We start from the raw sequence: 17,488 nt of genomic DNA on the forward strand, positions 1-17,488 counted from the left end.
GCTAATGGAATGATAGAACGTTTCCATAGACAGCTTAAATCTCGTCGAGGGATTGGTATGAAGAGTTACCAATAGAGCTTATGGGTTTGCGATCGATTTTTAATGAAGATATTTCGGCAACACCAGCTGAAATGGTTTATGGCCAAAATTTAAGATTATCTGGTGAATTATTTGTTTCAACTTCAGGGAATGTAACTTCAGCGGATGTTTTTAGTAGTTTGCGTGAACATTTTAAAAATTTTAACTCAAATTTGGAATATCATCAAAATTCTAGCGGTATTATTGTTTCAAAAGATTTAAAAGATCGTCATTTTGTTTTTGTACGTGTAATAAACAAACCTTCCTTGCAGCACCGTATGAAGGTCCTTATAGAGTTATTGAAAAAGATATTAAAAACTTAAAAATTGAGATAAATAATGAAATTAAATCTATTCCTATTGATCGTTTGTGAGGACCAAATAAAACACCATTAATTTGGCCCACAAAAAACGATCCCACAACATATTCAACACAGCGTTAACACAACAGCCAGTCACAAAAGGCCCTAGCAACACGACAAACCAACAAGTCTCAGCAACACGACTAGCAATCACAACACTTAATAGCAACACAACAAACTGAAATGTTTAATAGTAGATAAAAGAAACTCTGACTTTTGGAGTCGGATAATTATTGATTTTATTAAAAGAAATCCTTAACCTATACATTCATAATTATTCTAATAATTACGAACTAAAGATATGTAGATTTGTATTAGTGGTGTGTATATATGTAGATTTGTATTAATAGTATGCATATATGTAGATTTGTATAAACGGTATGCATACATGTAGATTTGTATTAATAGTATGCATATATGTAGATTTGTATAAATGGTATGCATACATGTAGATTTGTATGCAAAGTCAGCGGATTGCTATTCATGTAAAATGTTTGTATGTGAATATTTGGTTAATTCACATTATTGGTTGTATGTAAATATTTTGGTGGCAAACTAACATTGACGATCGGCAGTGTATTGACTGGAGTGAGTGACTAAGCAAAATTTGTAAAGTGTGAACTGACAAGGGTTTCATATTCGGCATTCCACTGATGTTGGCTTACCGCTGTGTTAGGTCAATGTTTGTGTCGCATAATATTGTAATATGATTATGCTATTAAAAAAAATGTATTGGCATAGAAGTTCATGATGCGTAATGCCGCAAATGTATTGCATAGGTGGGCATGACGCATAATGCTACACCATCCGCCTTACAAAAAGAGGTTTATATAATTGATTTGTGAACAATTGTATAAGACTCTTTGTTCGAATTTTAAATGATTTGGTATTTTACTGTAACTTTCTATTATAGTGAAAGAGTTTGTGTACTTTGTTTCTAATTTTTTTTCTTAACAATGTTTTGTACAAATCTTTTTTTTATAAAATTTTTAATTTAACGATTATTTTACTTATTTTATTTATTTTATTTATTTTCTATATTTTACTTATTTTACAGCTGGATTTTAAATATGTGACACACCTAAAATCCTCTTATTTCTAGAAGTTTTTATTAAATAACCGAGTAAATTGGAATGCTTATTTTACGATTATTTGCTTTAAATTATCAAAAGATGTTTTAAATGTGTAAGCCTATTCTTATGTACTATTCGTTTGTTTTTTTTTTTTATCTTTATTAATCCTATCATTATTTTCTAAATTATACAAAACTACTTTCCTATCGAAATTTTTCTATGTATATAAGTTAAAGTAAAAATTCTTATTGTTTATCTTACGAGAGGCCTTTTCCTTAATTATTTAAGTCTCTATTCTACTGAAGGTTAGATTAAAAATATTTTCTTGTTAATATTTCCTATTCCACCTGTGGCTAAAGTAAAAATATTTTGTCTATTATGTAGTGCTTCTGACCTCTTGAATTGTGAGGTTTTCTAAAAGGGGACCCAGGTGCCTAAATATTTTTATATTTATGTTTAATAACTAAAGATGATTGATTTTTGTATTAACAACGACTTTCATTGTTTATACACATAAAGTAAGAAGTCTGTCACTCATTGTGCGAAAAAAAAAATGTTTGGGGTTGTGATTGATGGAAGAGCATAGTAGTTTTAATTAACGAGTAAACGGAAGGTACAGTGGATGCAAAATTTTTTCATATCTATAAGTTTTCTTTTCATGTTTTCTTCGTATTTTCCAGCAATATATTTTTGGTCTTTTTCGTCATGCGATTTCTGCGGCGGCCACCAAAACAGAATCTTCATGACTTTTATGAAGAATTATTTTTATTTTTATACCGGTATTGTCACATGCACAACCTCTTTGGTTAGTGCAATTATTTGATCTTTGAGAACTTGGGTAGCTATTTTTATTATTTTAAATTTGCCTACTCGAGTAAATATTCCATTATTTTTCACCAATTTGTCCCTCAGGACAACTGTGTTTTTCTTAAAAATTACAAGTCCTGGATTGGCGGCATTTGTACAACGTGTGTATAGCCTGATAAGTAATTGTCCTAAGTCAATTTCATCATCTACAATCAGGTTGCTTGTATTTCTTACGCTACCGTTTTAGGAGCGCGACATTTCTTATTGCTGCAAATTTATATAGCGTTCTCTTTGTGACTTTTCTTCATTCTTTTCTGTTTTTGTTGTTATGGGCGGGTTTTAAAATTTTTCTTGTTCTTAGTTTTTGCCTATTTCCACTGTCCTAGAATTTTCTATTGCTTCATGACTATTTTTGTCAGGAGCATTCACAGGAATTTATGCAAATTTTTGATTTGATGTCGCTTTAGGCAGGGCTGCCTGTGCTGTCGATTGTGACATTTTTAGATTTACTATTTGAGATCTACTTGAATTGTTTATTGCTCTTCCGCAGTTTTGGGTAAAAAGAATTCAGATGTTTGAGAAGGAGAAAAAAATTTTAGATGCGCTGTTGTACGTTTTTCAATTGCATATATTTGATTTTCAAATATATTGTTAGTATTGTGGCCATTGCATTGATCAATAGCCCGACTACGCAAATCATTGCTCCTATCCAAAAATCTGGAATTTTTGGGGTAACTTTTATGTCTAGTTGGTCTGGTGGCTCATATTTAACTATCCTATTTTCAGATATTTTATTTTCTGAACTTGCTGAATTTTCTTTCCCTAGTTCATATCCGGCTATCACTATCATGATGCTTTGCGCAATCTTTGTCCACCAAGCCATGCTGAAAATTTTCTATAATTATCTTTTTGAGAAATGAACTAAGTTTAATTTTTAATAAAATTTTGATTTTATTATTTATCCTATGCATTCCATTTTACTCTTGACCTTCATTAATTTTTAATAAATTTGCCTTATTTAATTAATAGCTATTTTAATAATTTATTTCTAAAATTGTAGTTTTTGTGTAACTTTAGAATTTATTCATTTCTAAGTTAGATATATATAATTATTTCTTAAAAAAAATTTCAAATTTAATTTTTTCAAATTAAAAAAAATTTTGTTCAAAATTTAACACATATATTTTCCTATTTCTATTTTTTTTAATAAATTTTCTTTACAACGAATCTTTGTTATTTGCATATTAATTATTTTCAATTCCTACTTAGGAGAGAAAAAAACTTTCGTTTTTGCTAATAGTTTAGCGTCCGTAAAGGCCGCTCAATTGATTCTAAGACTTAATGTTAATTTTATATACTTAATTGCATCTGGTTATATTGTGGTTTTCTTCATCCAAAACGAAAATCCTTGTGGTTTTGTTGCAAATCTGATATGTTAACGTGGTATTCCACTTCCCTATGCGATTTGGTGAAAAAGCTCTTTGTCCATCTCCATTACCATTTCTATTCCTCTCTTTATGCGGCTTGACGAAAAAGTTGTTTATCTATCTCCATTACCATTTCTATTTCACTCTTTATGCGTTTTGACGAAAAAGTTTTTTATCTATCTCCATTACCATTTCTATTCCACTCTTTATGTGGTCCGATGAAAAAGTTTTTTATCCAGTTCGAATTTTTCCATTGATTAGCTTCGGTTTGTTTGTCAAATAATGCAGCTTCAATTCCTTCCACCAGTATGTCCTGCTTTTTGGCCCGAGTTTTTGGCCATTAATTTTTATTAAATACAAAAACTTGGCAGGATCTCTGGTCAGTTTACATCTTCTTAGCAATATTTGCTTGTTCAGAAAATGTTTATGCTTATTAGGGATCGAACCAAGATCGCCATGAAATGTTTAATAGTAGATAAAAGAAACTCTGACTTTGGGAGTCGGATAATTATTGATTTTATTAAAAGAAATTCTTTCCCTTTTATACATAATTTCTTAACCTATACATTCATAATTATTCTAATACTTACGAACTAAAGATATGTAGATTTGTATTAGCGGTGTTTATATGTAGATTTGTATTAATAGTATGCACATATGTAGATTTGTATAAACGGTATGCATACATGTAGATTTGTATTAATAGTATGCATATATGTAGATTTGTATAAATGGTATGCATACATGTAGATTTGTACGCAAAACCAGCAGATTGCTATTCATGTAAAATGTTTTTATGTGAATATTTGGTTAATTCACATTATTGGTTGTATGTAAATATTTTGGTGGCAAACTAACATTGACGATCGGCAGTGTGACTAAGCAAAATTTGTAATGTGTGAGCTGACAAGGGTTTCATATTCGGCATTCCATTGATGTTGGCTTACCGCTGTGTTAGGTCAATGTAATTTATGTCGTATAATATAGTAATATGATTATGCTACTAAAAAAAATTTATTGGCATAGAAGTTCATGATGCGTAATGCCGCAAATGTATTGCATAGGTGGGCATAACGCCTAATGCTACAAAACTAACAAGTCTCAGCAACACAACGAGCGTTCGCAACATTTAATAGCAACACGGTAACCATGGCAACGCTACCATTTGAACTAGCAACACCAAACACAACAGCTATAAAAGGAGTGACACAGCAGTACAGCAGTTAGTTAGCACGGAGCTGTGGTCGTGAGCGGAACTACCAGTGGAGCGTCCCTCGAATGTGTCGGTTATACCACTAGGAGAGGTCGTTTCGAAGAGTGAATCGTGGCCTAAAGTGGTGAATATGTCGGTTATACCACCAAACACCGCTTGACGCTTCGTAAGCAACGGCCCTACCGCAGTAACGCGCACCCGCGAACAGGCGACGTCCGCCCGCCTGAGACGACGCTGGCCACAATAGCGAACAGACTACGTTGGCTCCAGCACTACGCCAACATACGACGCGGGCCACAACAGGGCTACGTAAACACACTACGCTGGCCGCAACAGCAATACGCAAACATACTACGTTGGCTACAGCAGAGTCACGATAACCTACGTCCCTGGCCGCAACAGCGCTACGCAATCGCACTACGCTAACATACGACGCTGGCCACAACAGCGCGATGCAAACATACTACGTTGGCCACAGCAGAGTCACGATAACCTACGACGCTGGCCGCAACAGCGCTACGCAACCGCACTACGCTAACATATGACTCTGGCCACAACAACGCTACCCAAACAGACTACGCTGGCTGCCACGGCACTACGCAAACATACCTCGTGGGCCACAGCAGAGTCACGCTAACCTACGACGCTGGCCGCAACAGCGCTGCGCAGGCATACTACGTTGACCGCAGAATAGTTACGCAAATACACGACGTCAACCATACTAGAGTTACACACAAGCACACAGACGCACCGACATAAGCCACAGCAGAGAGAGCGCAGTCGCTAGCCGTACGAGAGGCACGGCGACGCAGGAAGTCACAGAAATACATTTACACACACCCAGGCAACGATCAGCAAGGCGTCCTAACGGGACACGAGGACCGTTAGCCCACCACAAAATATAGCACAAAGCAAGCACAAAGTGAAGTCAACAATACAAATAAATCTTTCTTTTATTACATTATTTTCATTATAGTTATAAAATATATAGGGTTAAAGAAATAAAGTGAATTTTATATGAAAACGATTTGAAAGGTGTCCCGAGTTACAAATTTATTGTAAGTGAACCTTGGACACGGCGAGTATACCCCAAGCACTTATTGAAGAAGTACCAGGGCAGGAAAAAGCTTCGTTACAATTGGCGTCCGAGCATGGACACCGCAAATCGTCCAACGTCAGAAGGAACATTACTGAATAGAAACCTAATCATACAATGGCCGACCAGATTGATACCACGTTGTTAGACAACATTTCAAAGGAGCAGCTGATATCCATCACAAAGGAATTGGGTATTGAGAAGACTGGTAATACACGAGAAATCCGAAAGCGCATAGCAGCACTGGCTTCGAGAGCAAACGTGGATTCGGAAATACGCGAAAAATTTCTATCCCTAGAAGCCGCTTATAAGGAAACTACAGACACGAGTGATTTAAATGAGGTTAAGAAACCGATTCCATCGAACGGAGGGGCACCATGAACATCGCCGTTAGACCAGCAGAGCAAGACCAGTTCGCGTTCCCTCCCAGGAGTACAGCACCCCCACAACCGTACTTATCGTCAGGAAAAGCGGTACCATCCAACGGTACATCACAGGCACCGACCGTTATATTCGCCCCCATCATCGACCAGGTAAGAAAGTGGTCGGTAAAATATGAAGGTGGACGGGACCCGTCATCGTTCATCGAACGGCTGGAGGAGTTAGCCGAAGTTACGCGCTAAACGTGGATCTCCTACCAAAAACCATGCCCGAGCTACTGGGGCCCCGCGCTGCAGTGGTATCGCAATAACAATGCACACTGGGAAAGGTGGACAAGCTTCAAAAAGGATTTTTTACGGTTCTTCCTACCAGTCAGGTATTTTTACCGTCTTGAGGACGACAAACGCCAACGGAGGCAGCATAACAAGGAGAAGTATAAGGACTACGTGCTAGCGATAGAGAGCTTGATGAGACACGCAGGTACACCAGCGAACAGCCGTTGAAACGAATCTTCTGTAACAGCCACCCAGATTACCAACTTTACATCCGTCGGAGGGACTTCACCAATCTCGCGGAACTCTTAACCCTTGCCGAGGAATACGAGAGCATACGTGAGGACTATCGAAGACCATCAGGCGGGCACCACCGCGAGTTACGTGACACATCGCAAGTGACACGACCCTGGTATCACCACCTAAACCTGCACCACCACCACCACCACCACCATCACCGAACATACCGCACCACACGCCTCCCGGCAATCAGGGGTTCAACCCCTACAACGTATGCAGGAGGTGCGGCGAACAAGGACACTACGGCAATAGATGCCGAAATCCACGGAAAAATTTTTGCTGGGAGTGTGGCCACAGTGATATACGCACAATCGAATGCTGCCATCGACGACAAAGAAACGACAGAGGGCTTCACGAAGAACAAGGCGCAGTGAGCCCAAAGAACCCAGCGCCGAATCGGTAGTGGTAATGTACCAAGAGCATGGGCGCCTTTACGCCGTAGCCAGGCTCGGCGCGGAATCAGCCGAGACGGTCATAGCCACAGGGGCATTGAGAAGCTTCGTTTCGAGCTGCCTCGCAGAACGTGTAGTAAACTCTGAAAATGGAGAAATGGTGAGAGTGACCATCAAAATAGCGATGGCAAACGGGACACGCACCGCAATCTTCGACGCCATAAGGACTGAGGTACGCCTCGTAGAAGCGTCAATCCACGCAGTTTTACATGCCATGTCCGGGGCGATCGATGAAATCATACTGGGCCTGGATACTCTAGGAAGCATAGGAGCCACCATATCATGTGGAGAAGGCCACCTCGTGCTAACCAGACCTTGCTCAGCACACACCGCATCCTGGAGCCACGTCAGAAAATATTCAGAGTATAACACCAGCCAGAATGAGTACGAGGAACAGCAGGTACGACACCCCTGGGACTATTCAGAGTATAAAACCAGCGAGAACGAGTAACGCCAGGTAAGACACCCCTGGAACTATTCAGAGTATAACACCAGCGAGAACGAGTACGAGGAACGCCAGGTACGACACCCCTGGAACTATTCAGAGTATAACACCAGCGAGAACGAGTAACGCCAGGTACGACACCCCTGGAGCCACGTTAGGAACCATTCAGAGGTTAACACCACCGAGTAGTAGTAACCATAAGTACAACAACATTGACAATAGGATCAACAGGATCAACGGGTCCTACGATGAGGACGAGGCGGGTTCTTTTCGAGTGCGCGGTTTTCTGGCAATAGAGCTCTGGAAATTCGGGAGCATGAGTGGGGTGACGACAACAGCCGACCACAAGATTATCCTGACGGACGACCACCCTATCAAGCAACGTTACTTCCCACGCAACCCAGCTATGCAGACCATCATCAACAACGAAATGGACGAGTTACTCCAGGAAGGATGCATCGAGCCGTCCCGTAGCCCACACAGCGGACCGATCGTGCTAGCCAAGAAGAAAAACGGGAAGTGGAGGTTATGCGTGGACTATCGGCAGCTCAACGCCCGATCCGTACCCGATGCATACCCCTTACCCAGAATACAACATACACTGGACAAGCTACGACGAGCTAGGTACATCAGCAGCTTGGACTTGAAAAATGGCTACTGGCAAATACCCCTGGAGCCCCAGAGCCGGTACCGGGACGCGGGTTATTCCAGTGGCGCGTTATGCCGTTCGGTCTACACTCCGCACCTGCAACATTTCAAAGAGCACTAGATCAGGTTATTGAATCGGAGGCGGAACCCTAAGCTTTCGCATACCTCGATGAAATAATCGTCATAGGATCCACCTTGGAGAAGCATATTCACAACTTGAAAGAAGTAATGCTACGACTGCAGCGCGCCAACCTCAGAATAAATTCGGATAAATGCGAATTTTTCAAGAAGGAAATCCGATACCTAGGACACGTAGTAAGCGAAAGGGGAATTCACACCGACCCCGAGAAAGTTGCAGCCATCAAAGACCACTAAGGAACGAGGTGCGTCAATACCTCGGTATAGCATCTTGTTACCGACGGTTCGTACCCGACTTCGCCACGATCAGCCAGCCACTCACAACCCTGATGAAAAAGAGCAAACACTGGAAGTCTTTGTTTGGTAGCACATACCTAGTTCTAATAAGTCCGAAGCGTCTCGGTCGCGTGGCTCAATAGACTCTAAAACCTCAGTTCCGTTTGAATTAAACTTGCGCAGACTAAACGCGCCATTTTGTAGTAACAATCGTAACTGTGTTATTTTATTGATAGCTTCTTCGAGTGTGCCCCATCCAGATAATGCGTCGTCTACGTAAAACTCTGTTTTGAGACACTTCGCCGCATTAGGGAATTTTTCTCTCATCATTGGCCAGGCGTCGTAGAACTTTTAGCGCCAGGTATGGTGCAAGGTGTCACAGTAAGCAGTGCATAGCTGGTAGGTTCTTCATCTGCACTACCTTTCCAAAAAATTCGTTGAAGTTCAGTATTCTCGCGGTCCACTAATATCTGTCTATACATCTTCTCGATGTCACCAGTAAAAGCGTATTTGTATCGACGGCAATTCAACAGGATATTGCCTAAATCATTTTACAGCTTGGGCCAAATGTGCAAACAGTCATTGAGTGATACTGCGGTGGAGAATTTTTGGGCAGCGTTGAACACCACTCGAAGTTGTGTGGTGGAGCTTGAAGCTTTCCACACTCCGTGGTGCGGTAAATAGCACACAGGGCTAGAGGTAGGATCATTAGATATCTCTATAAGGCTCAGCTCGCTATATTCTTCCACAAATTTACTGTACAATTTCTTCATTTCAGGTTCACGATCGAGTCGTCGTTGTGAATGTTTTAACAATTCTAACGCATCTTGCTTACTTGGTGCAAGCCGGCTAAAATCGGTATCTTATCGAAAAGGTAGCTTTACGATGTATCGCCCTTGGCAGTCACGCCTAGTAGTGTTCTCGAAGAGGCTTTCGCAGAAAACTTCGTCCTTCTTCATAGTTTAACGCTCGTTGAGTTCCTCAAGCTCCCAGAGACTGTGTAATGCATGCTACAAGTGGATTTGTCTGTTATAGCACTGGGCCTTGTGAATATCAGACACCCCGCTGATACCTGACAACCCGAAGAAGACCCAGCCTAATTGCGTGTGTTGTGCCACTACTCCATTTGTAGTGCTCTGTTTAACATCGTTGCGTAATATTGTGGCGTAGCCGGCAGCACTCAAAATTATGTCAATAGCAACCGGTTGGTACCACTTAGGACCGCCAATTTCAACAGACCGAATTCTTAAAACTGGGGATTTGAAATTGGTTTACTAGGCATAATACTCCCAACCTTTGGGAGTATTAACGCAAAGCATTCCAGTTTGAAATCATATGTCGGTGAATGAATAACAATCGTAGTCAAGGCTTTTGCACAAGCCAGATTCGTACCAGTTGCACCGCTGATCGGTACCTTAATTGCTGTACGTTGTAACTGCAACTGTCGTGCAGCAAATTCGCTAATAAACGTAGCCTCGGCCCCGTTATCAATTATCGCTCGAAATATTAGTTTGTGACCATTCGGACCGCGTGTTTCCGCATACGCTGTGGCCAGCAAAACTATTGGCAAGGTAGATGACCGACTTAATGCGTTTCCAAAAATTGTATTGTGAGCTGTAACAGATGTTGATATATTTGTAGTGCTTGAGTCAGCAGTCCCACTTTGGGTCGTTTCCCTATTTGATACACCGTGTTCGGTTTTATTATACTGTGACGAATATTAGGAACACTAAGGGATACTCTAACGTATTGGACAGGAATATATTTAACATGAGTGTACACATAGGTATACCAGAAAACACATACAGTGTAACTATTAACTATGCTCTCTCTTATACTATATACTATATGCTCGTACTCACTGGAAAGATATACATAAAATCACATTTGGAGCACTGCTCAATTACTTGAAGTTTAGTCGTAAGTTTAGTCTGTAAGCAACGTGAAATTAATAAAGATCATTAGAGTGGCGACGAGGCAAAACAGAACTCACAAAATCAAATTATTGATAGTGTACCACATTATAGGCACGAAGATAATAATTGGAATGTATTCCGTCAACAACTAAACCAATTCTTTATCGAAAATGAAATTACGGACGACAAAAGAAAAAAAAAGCAATCTTTCTAACGTCAATCGGTGAGGGATCTTATATTCTCCTGCAAATTTTAATGTGCCCACAAAAGGTAGGCGATGCAGCGACGACGTTTAAAAGTTGCGTAGATGTTATGGATGCGCATTTTAAGCCACCGGCGTTAGCGTTTGCAGAGCCGCAGTCAGCGAACAAAAGCAGCAAAGAATAACGCGGACAGCAAAGGCAAGGGAAGCAGTGCACGGTATGTGGAAAATCGAGCGTTGTAAGCAGAGAATGCAGGTATAAAAACTTTAAGTCTCATAACTGTAAGCAAATAGGGCATTTAAAAAAAGTGTGTACGGTTAGCGAAACACAACTTAAATTTGCTGAAATGAATTTGTGAAATGAATTTGTTAGCACTGCAGTCTGTAAACGATGGTCCAATAAAATTAAATGTTCACCTGAACAAAATGCCTATTAGTATGGAGTTGGACACAGGTTCTGAATTCAGTATCCTCTCGGCAGCTCGGTTCACAAACTTAGTGAGCAGAAGTGAGCTTGTAAGTACAAACGTTATATTAAAAACCTATAAAGGCGTATACCCTGTTGGTAGTTATGACGGTCTGGTGGAGTTTAAAGGCAAATGCGAAGTGGTAAAATGCTTAGTAGTTGATAATGGGGGACCGCCATTGCTAGGCAGGAATTTCTTAAGAGCGTTTGGGTTAAGTATCGCTTATTTAAAATTCACACTGCCCAGCGAAAGTGTAGGAGTTCCTAGGGTGGTGGAAAAATTTCCGTTACTGTTCGCTGGGACTTAAGTTTGTTTCAAAAAGGGCCAAGCGAGCTTGCAGTTGATCGAAAAAGCGACACCAAAGTTTTTTAAGCCGAGGCCGGTACCGCGGGCTATCCAAGAAAAGGTGGAGAAAGAAATCAACAACCTAGTACAATTAAAAGTCCTTGAACCAGTGGTGTTCTCCGAGTGGGCTACACCGATAGTGCCTTTTCTCAAAAAAGATGGGGGTGGTAGAATGGAGATTTCAGGGTGTAAGTTAATCCGAATTTAGGGGTAGAACAGTACCCGTTACCGAGGATTGAAGATCTCTTTGCGAAACTTCATGGGGGCGAAGAGTTTACGAAACTCCACTTATCTACGGCTTATCAACAAATTGAACTTAACCCCGAATCACGCAAGTTGACAACAATCGCGACAACAAAAGTACTTTTTCAGTACACTAGGCTAGTGTATGGGCTGGAATCGGCTCCAGCAATTTTTCAAAGAATGATAGAAGATCTTTTGATGCATTTAGAAGGTGTAGTAATCTTCTTGGATGACATCTTAATCACGGCTCCGAATAGGGCAACACATATGAAAAGGCTTGAGGGAGTTTTGAAAATACTAGAAAATGACGGATTAAAATTAGCTAAGAATAAATGCCACTTTTGCTGCAAACGGTAGAGTACTTAGGGCACATCATAGACAAAGAAGGTTTACATTCAAATCCGGCAAAGACGCGTAAAATAGACGGCATGCCGTACCCAAAATCAGTTAAAGAACTTCAAGAATTTCTAGGCGTGGTTAATTTTTATCGTCGCTTCTTACCCGATGTAGCAAAGACATGTGCCCCGCTGTATGACTTGCTCAAGGCAAACACCAAATTCCTTTGGTCCAAGCAATGTGAGATTGCGATAGACACGTTAAAGGCAGGGCTAAAAAAGGAAACGTGCTTGGCACATTTTAACCCACAGCTTGAAACCAAGCTGACTGTTGATGCTAGCCCGGTAGGATTTCGGGCAGTATTGTCACAAATTACATCCAATGGCAATGAAAGACCTATAGAATTTGCACCGCGTAGGTTATCTGAAACAGAACAGAGATATTTGCAACTTGATCGGGAGGCTGTGGCAATTCTATACGGTGTAAAGAAATTTCACCATTTTCTCTACGGGGGCCATTTCACTTTGGTGACGGACAATAAACCGTTGCATCACATTTTCAATCTAAAAAAGGGAATCCCAATAATGGCGGCTAAAATTTTTGCTCGGTTTGGATTGCCGGAAACCTTTGTCTCGAATAATGGGACAGCTTTCGTATCACGGAATTTAAAGTTTTTTAGAAAGAAATGCAATTAAGCACATAACTTCGCCAGTCGGTCATCCTGCCAGCAACGGTCAAGCCGAAAATTGTGTAAAACTAATAAAAACGGCGTTAAGGAGAGGCTTGAATAAAATAACGGAAACCAATTTCCATGATGTTTTAAATAGATTTCTATTGGACTATCGTAATGCAGTGCACAGTACTACAGGCATATTTCCAGCCCAGCTTATGTTTGGTGGAAAACTGCGTACTCGCTTAGACGTACTGAACCCCAAACGAAAAACTGATAGCAATTCACATCAGTCGGTAAGAAATAAAGTAAAAGATCAGCAACATAAGCAGAGAAGATATTATTGTGGAAATAGGGAAAACCAATTTTGAAAAGGCGACAAAGTTATTGTTATAGATTACTCGATACCGGGAAAGGTTAGTAGGACCAAGGCTGAAATTTTAGAAAAACTAGGCAAACAGACCTTCAAGGTAAAAATCATAGCTTCGGAAAAAACTTGGAAGCGTCACGCAAATCAAATCATAGCATGTAACGCCTTAAACGAAGGCGATACATACAATTCTAATGATTCGAGTGATCTGCTACCGCATCAAAGCTTAGATTGAAATATAGGTATAACCGGTGGAAGCTATGGAAATTCAGTAGACACACATGAAGTCGAAAAAGAGCTAGAAAGGAAAAATTCTGAAAATGTACCAACCACGGTAGGCAATAATTTGTGCAAGTATCACTCACATATACACGCGCATATGAGAAGCTATAACGTGCATCTGTAGTTATAGCTGGTAAACAAATAGTAAATTCTAGAAACGCCTAGAAATATACAAACGAGGAAACCGAAGAGTATAAAAGCAACACCAACTGAGGCATGGAGTCATTTTGATTTAAGCACGCTATCTGTTGAGAAGTAGAAGTGTTGTTGTGAAAGTAGTCTAATAAAGACCATTTTGCATTACTGAATATTGGAGTTATTTATTCAACAGCTTAGTAATTTAACCGTTAGCAGAAGGTTGCAAAAAAGCGGAATTTCCCAAAATTCGTTACAATTGGTGTCAGAAGAGGAATTGTTGAATAAATTCCGAAGATTGCGAATACAACTTGGACATGGCAAAGTTGAGTGAACTAAGGATCCAGCAACTGAAGAAGGAGTTGGAGGGCCGTGGATTGAATACAACCGGCAATAAGATCTAACTTCAAGCAAGGCTACGCGACGCTATGGAGTTGGAAGGTATTAATGTGGACGATGATGTCTTTCATCCTGATGGGGACGAGACAACAACAAAAATTTAAGAGAAAAGCGAAACATCGCAGACAGTTACGAGCACAGACTTGAACATGATTTTGGCTGCAATATCTGCGCAAACATCGACAAAGGCATCTCGGCTGGAATCACAGGAGACACTTATAACAGCCAAGATGGAAACTCAACTGGAAGAACAGAAGACATATATAGCATCCCAACTGGAATCACAGCAGGCACATATTTCAGAAATGACGTGACAAGTGTCATCTCAACTGGAAGACCAAAAGACATATATGGTATCTCAATTGGAAGCGCAAGAGGCACGTATATCTGAAATGCCGGCAGAAATTTTGGAACAGGTAATATCAAAACTGGAAGCGCAGGATGCAAAAATGGCTCAATTTCAGGTAGAAGTAGATGATGTAAAAGGTCGAATGGAGCAGTTACAACTAAATCGCCCAGCTGTTTCAGCAAGCAATCCGAAGGTAAAAACTCCATCTTTTGACGGCTCTGTTCCTTCCCAGGCCTTTAAGCTTCAATTTGAGAAGACATCAGCAGTGAAGAACTGGAATACTGAAGATAAAGTTGCTGCACTGTTCGTGGCATTGAAAGGGCCTGCAGCTGAAATCTTACAGACTATTCCAGAGTACGAACGGAACAGTTATGAAGCATTGATGGCCGCTATCGAGAGACGTTACGGAAGCGAGCATAGGAAACAGATATACCAAATTGAGTTGCAAAACCGTTACCAAGAGGCGAATGAGACTTTGCAGGAATTTGCTCATCTCGCAAATGCAGACGCACCCGTGGAATACACGTTAAGGGTAAAATCTAGAGTTTTATAAATGGCATACGGGACATCGAATCGAAGCGAGCAACATCCGCAAACCCACAGCAAACATTTGCTGAAACAGTATCCCATGCACTGACTCAGGAAACTGCCTCACATTTGAGTAAACCAGCACACAAAGCCCATCGTGTGGAAAGACCAGAGTATGTGGACGCAATTTTGGAAGCATTGAAGGGAACGCAGCAGAATAATAATGATGCAGTCAAATGCTTTACCTAAGTGTGGAAAGCCAGGGCACATTGCACGTTATTGCAGCACCAACCCTAATAGTTCCAACAATGTGGCTAGTCGTAAACGCAGAGCTGAAGGAGATGATCAAATCTCCAAGTCCACTCAATCGTTAAACTAAATCGAGTCAGCCGCAAGGGGCGACAACTGGCTCCCGCAATTGAATGCCCCGTAATCTCTATATCGCAAATTGGAAGAAGGGCAAGCAATCTTACTGTCGGAGGACATATGGATGGAAAGGAACGTTTACTAACTGTAGATACGGGTGCATCTCATTCCAACATTCGAGCGGATTTAGTCAACAAGAAGATAAGACCATTGCATGGAGCAAGATTGCGTGCAGCCACTGGAGAAGATACCACGGTTCTAGGAGAAGCAGCATGTGAAGTCGCAATTGGGAATCACGGTAGTACACAATTTTATAGTGGCAGAGATTGTTGATGAAATCAAAATTGGAGTGGGCTTCTTAATCGACCAGGTCATCAAGATCGACATGCAAAGCAAGACGATGCGATATAAGAACATAGATGTACCACTAAATTTCGGCTACGCGACAGACTACAGCAGTAAATGAAAGCTGGTGCAAGAGAGTCAACAAATACCACCAAAATCAGAAGCAGTCATCTGGGCAAGGGTTGATGGATATTGCGGGACAAACTAATTGTAGGTTGTCGAAGCAGCAAACAAATCAGCACCGAACATACTTGTAGGAAAAACCCTGGCTATGACAAAACAAGATGGACGTATTCCAGTAAGAGTACTCAACGAGTTCAAGTTCAAGTCACCACTCAAACTGACCATAGGAGCTATTTTGGGAAGATGCCAAGAGGCTGAAATAGTTATTAACTGTGAACAGCTCCAGGAACACATTTCATCTAGTAATACTTATCTTGCAAATGACATCGCGGCGTGGACAGAGGGACTAGAGGAAGCCTATCAGAGTAAGGCCAAACAACTGCTAATAAAGTGCGCCAACATATTTGACCAAGATGGCTCCAAACCAGGCCGCACCAACATTGTGAAACATCAAATTGACACTGGAGATGGGAGGCCGATCCGTCAAGTTCCTCGTAGTGTTCAACTGGCGAAGCGGGAAGTTGTGAGTCAAATCGGACAAGAAATGAGCGACAGCGGCGTCATCGAACTATCAGCTAGTCCATGGAGCTCACCTGTGGTACTTGTGAAGAAGAGGGATGGAAAATGAGGTTTTACGTGGACTATCGAAAGTTGAACGACGTTACTAAAAAGGATAGCTACCCATTGCCAAGAATTGACGACACACTGGACTCGCTATCTTATACGAAATGGTTTTCCACACTGGACTTAAAAAGAAGGATGAAGACAAAGAGAAAACAGCCGTTAATGTCGGTGAAGGTATTTGTCAATTTATAGTAATGCCCTTTGGACTATGTAATGCCCCAGCTACTTTCGAGAGACTCATGGATCAGGTATTGAAAGGAAAACATGCTTGGCGTATCTGGACAACATCATCGTATTGGGCAAGAACTTTGATGAACCTCTTAAAAATTTAGAGGAGGTTTTCCAGAGAATAGCTGGTGCTGGTCTGAAACTTAGTCCCAAAAAGTGTTCTCTGTTCATGAAGCAAGTTAGTTACTTGGGTCATAAAGTAACGACGGAGGGCATCTGCACCGCGAATGAAAAGATAGAAGCAGTAGAGGATTGGCCAAGACCACAGAATCTGCATGAATTGAGAAGTTTCCTTGGGCTGTGCACATATTACCGGCGTTGTGTTCCAAATTTTGCCAGCGTAGCCCATAGCCTCCACGAGCTAACAAGAAAAAATAATGTTTTGAATGGAAGAAGGAGCAGGAAGTAGCTTTCCAAACATTAAAAGAGCGCTTGAGCACTGCCCCAATGTTGGCATATCCGATTCCAGGAGCAACGTTTTTTCTAGAGATATATGCGAGCGGATATGCTATAGGAGGCGTTTTTTCACAACTGGTTGATGGAGAGGAGAAGGTGGTTGCATATTACAGCCGTTCAATTGGAAAACCAGAGAG

At 40.9% G+C, this 17,488-nt stretch overlaps 1 protein-coding gene across 10 annotated transcripts in view; it reads right to left on the reverse strand.

The window, feature by feature from the left end:
* Positions 1-17,488, reverse strand: part of CaMKII (Calcium/calmodulin-dependent protein kinase II) — a 3,892,153-nt gene that overhangs the window by 92,767 nt on the left and 3,781,898 nt on the right. The gene's annotated exons all lie outside the window — the stretch shown is intronic.

Source organism: Eurosta solidaginis, chromosome X (genome assembly GCF_040869045.1).
Source record: "Eurosta solidaginis isolate ZX-2024a chromosome X, ASM4086904v1, whole genome shotgun sequence".
Lineage (NCBI taxonomy): Eukaryota > Metazoa > Arthropoda > Insecta > Diptera > Tephritidae > Eurosta > Eurosta solidaginis.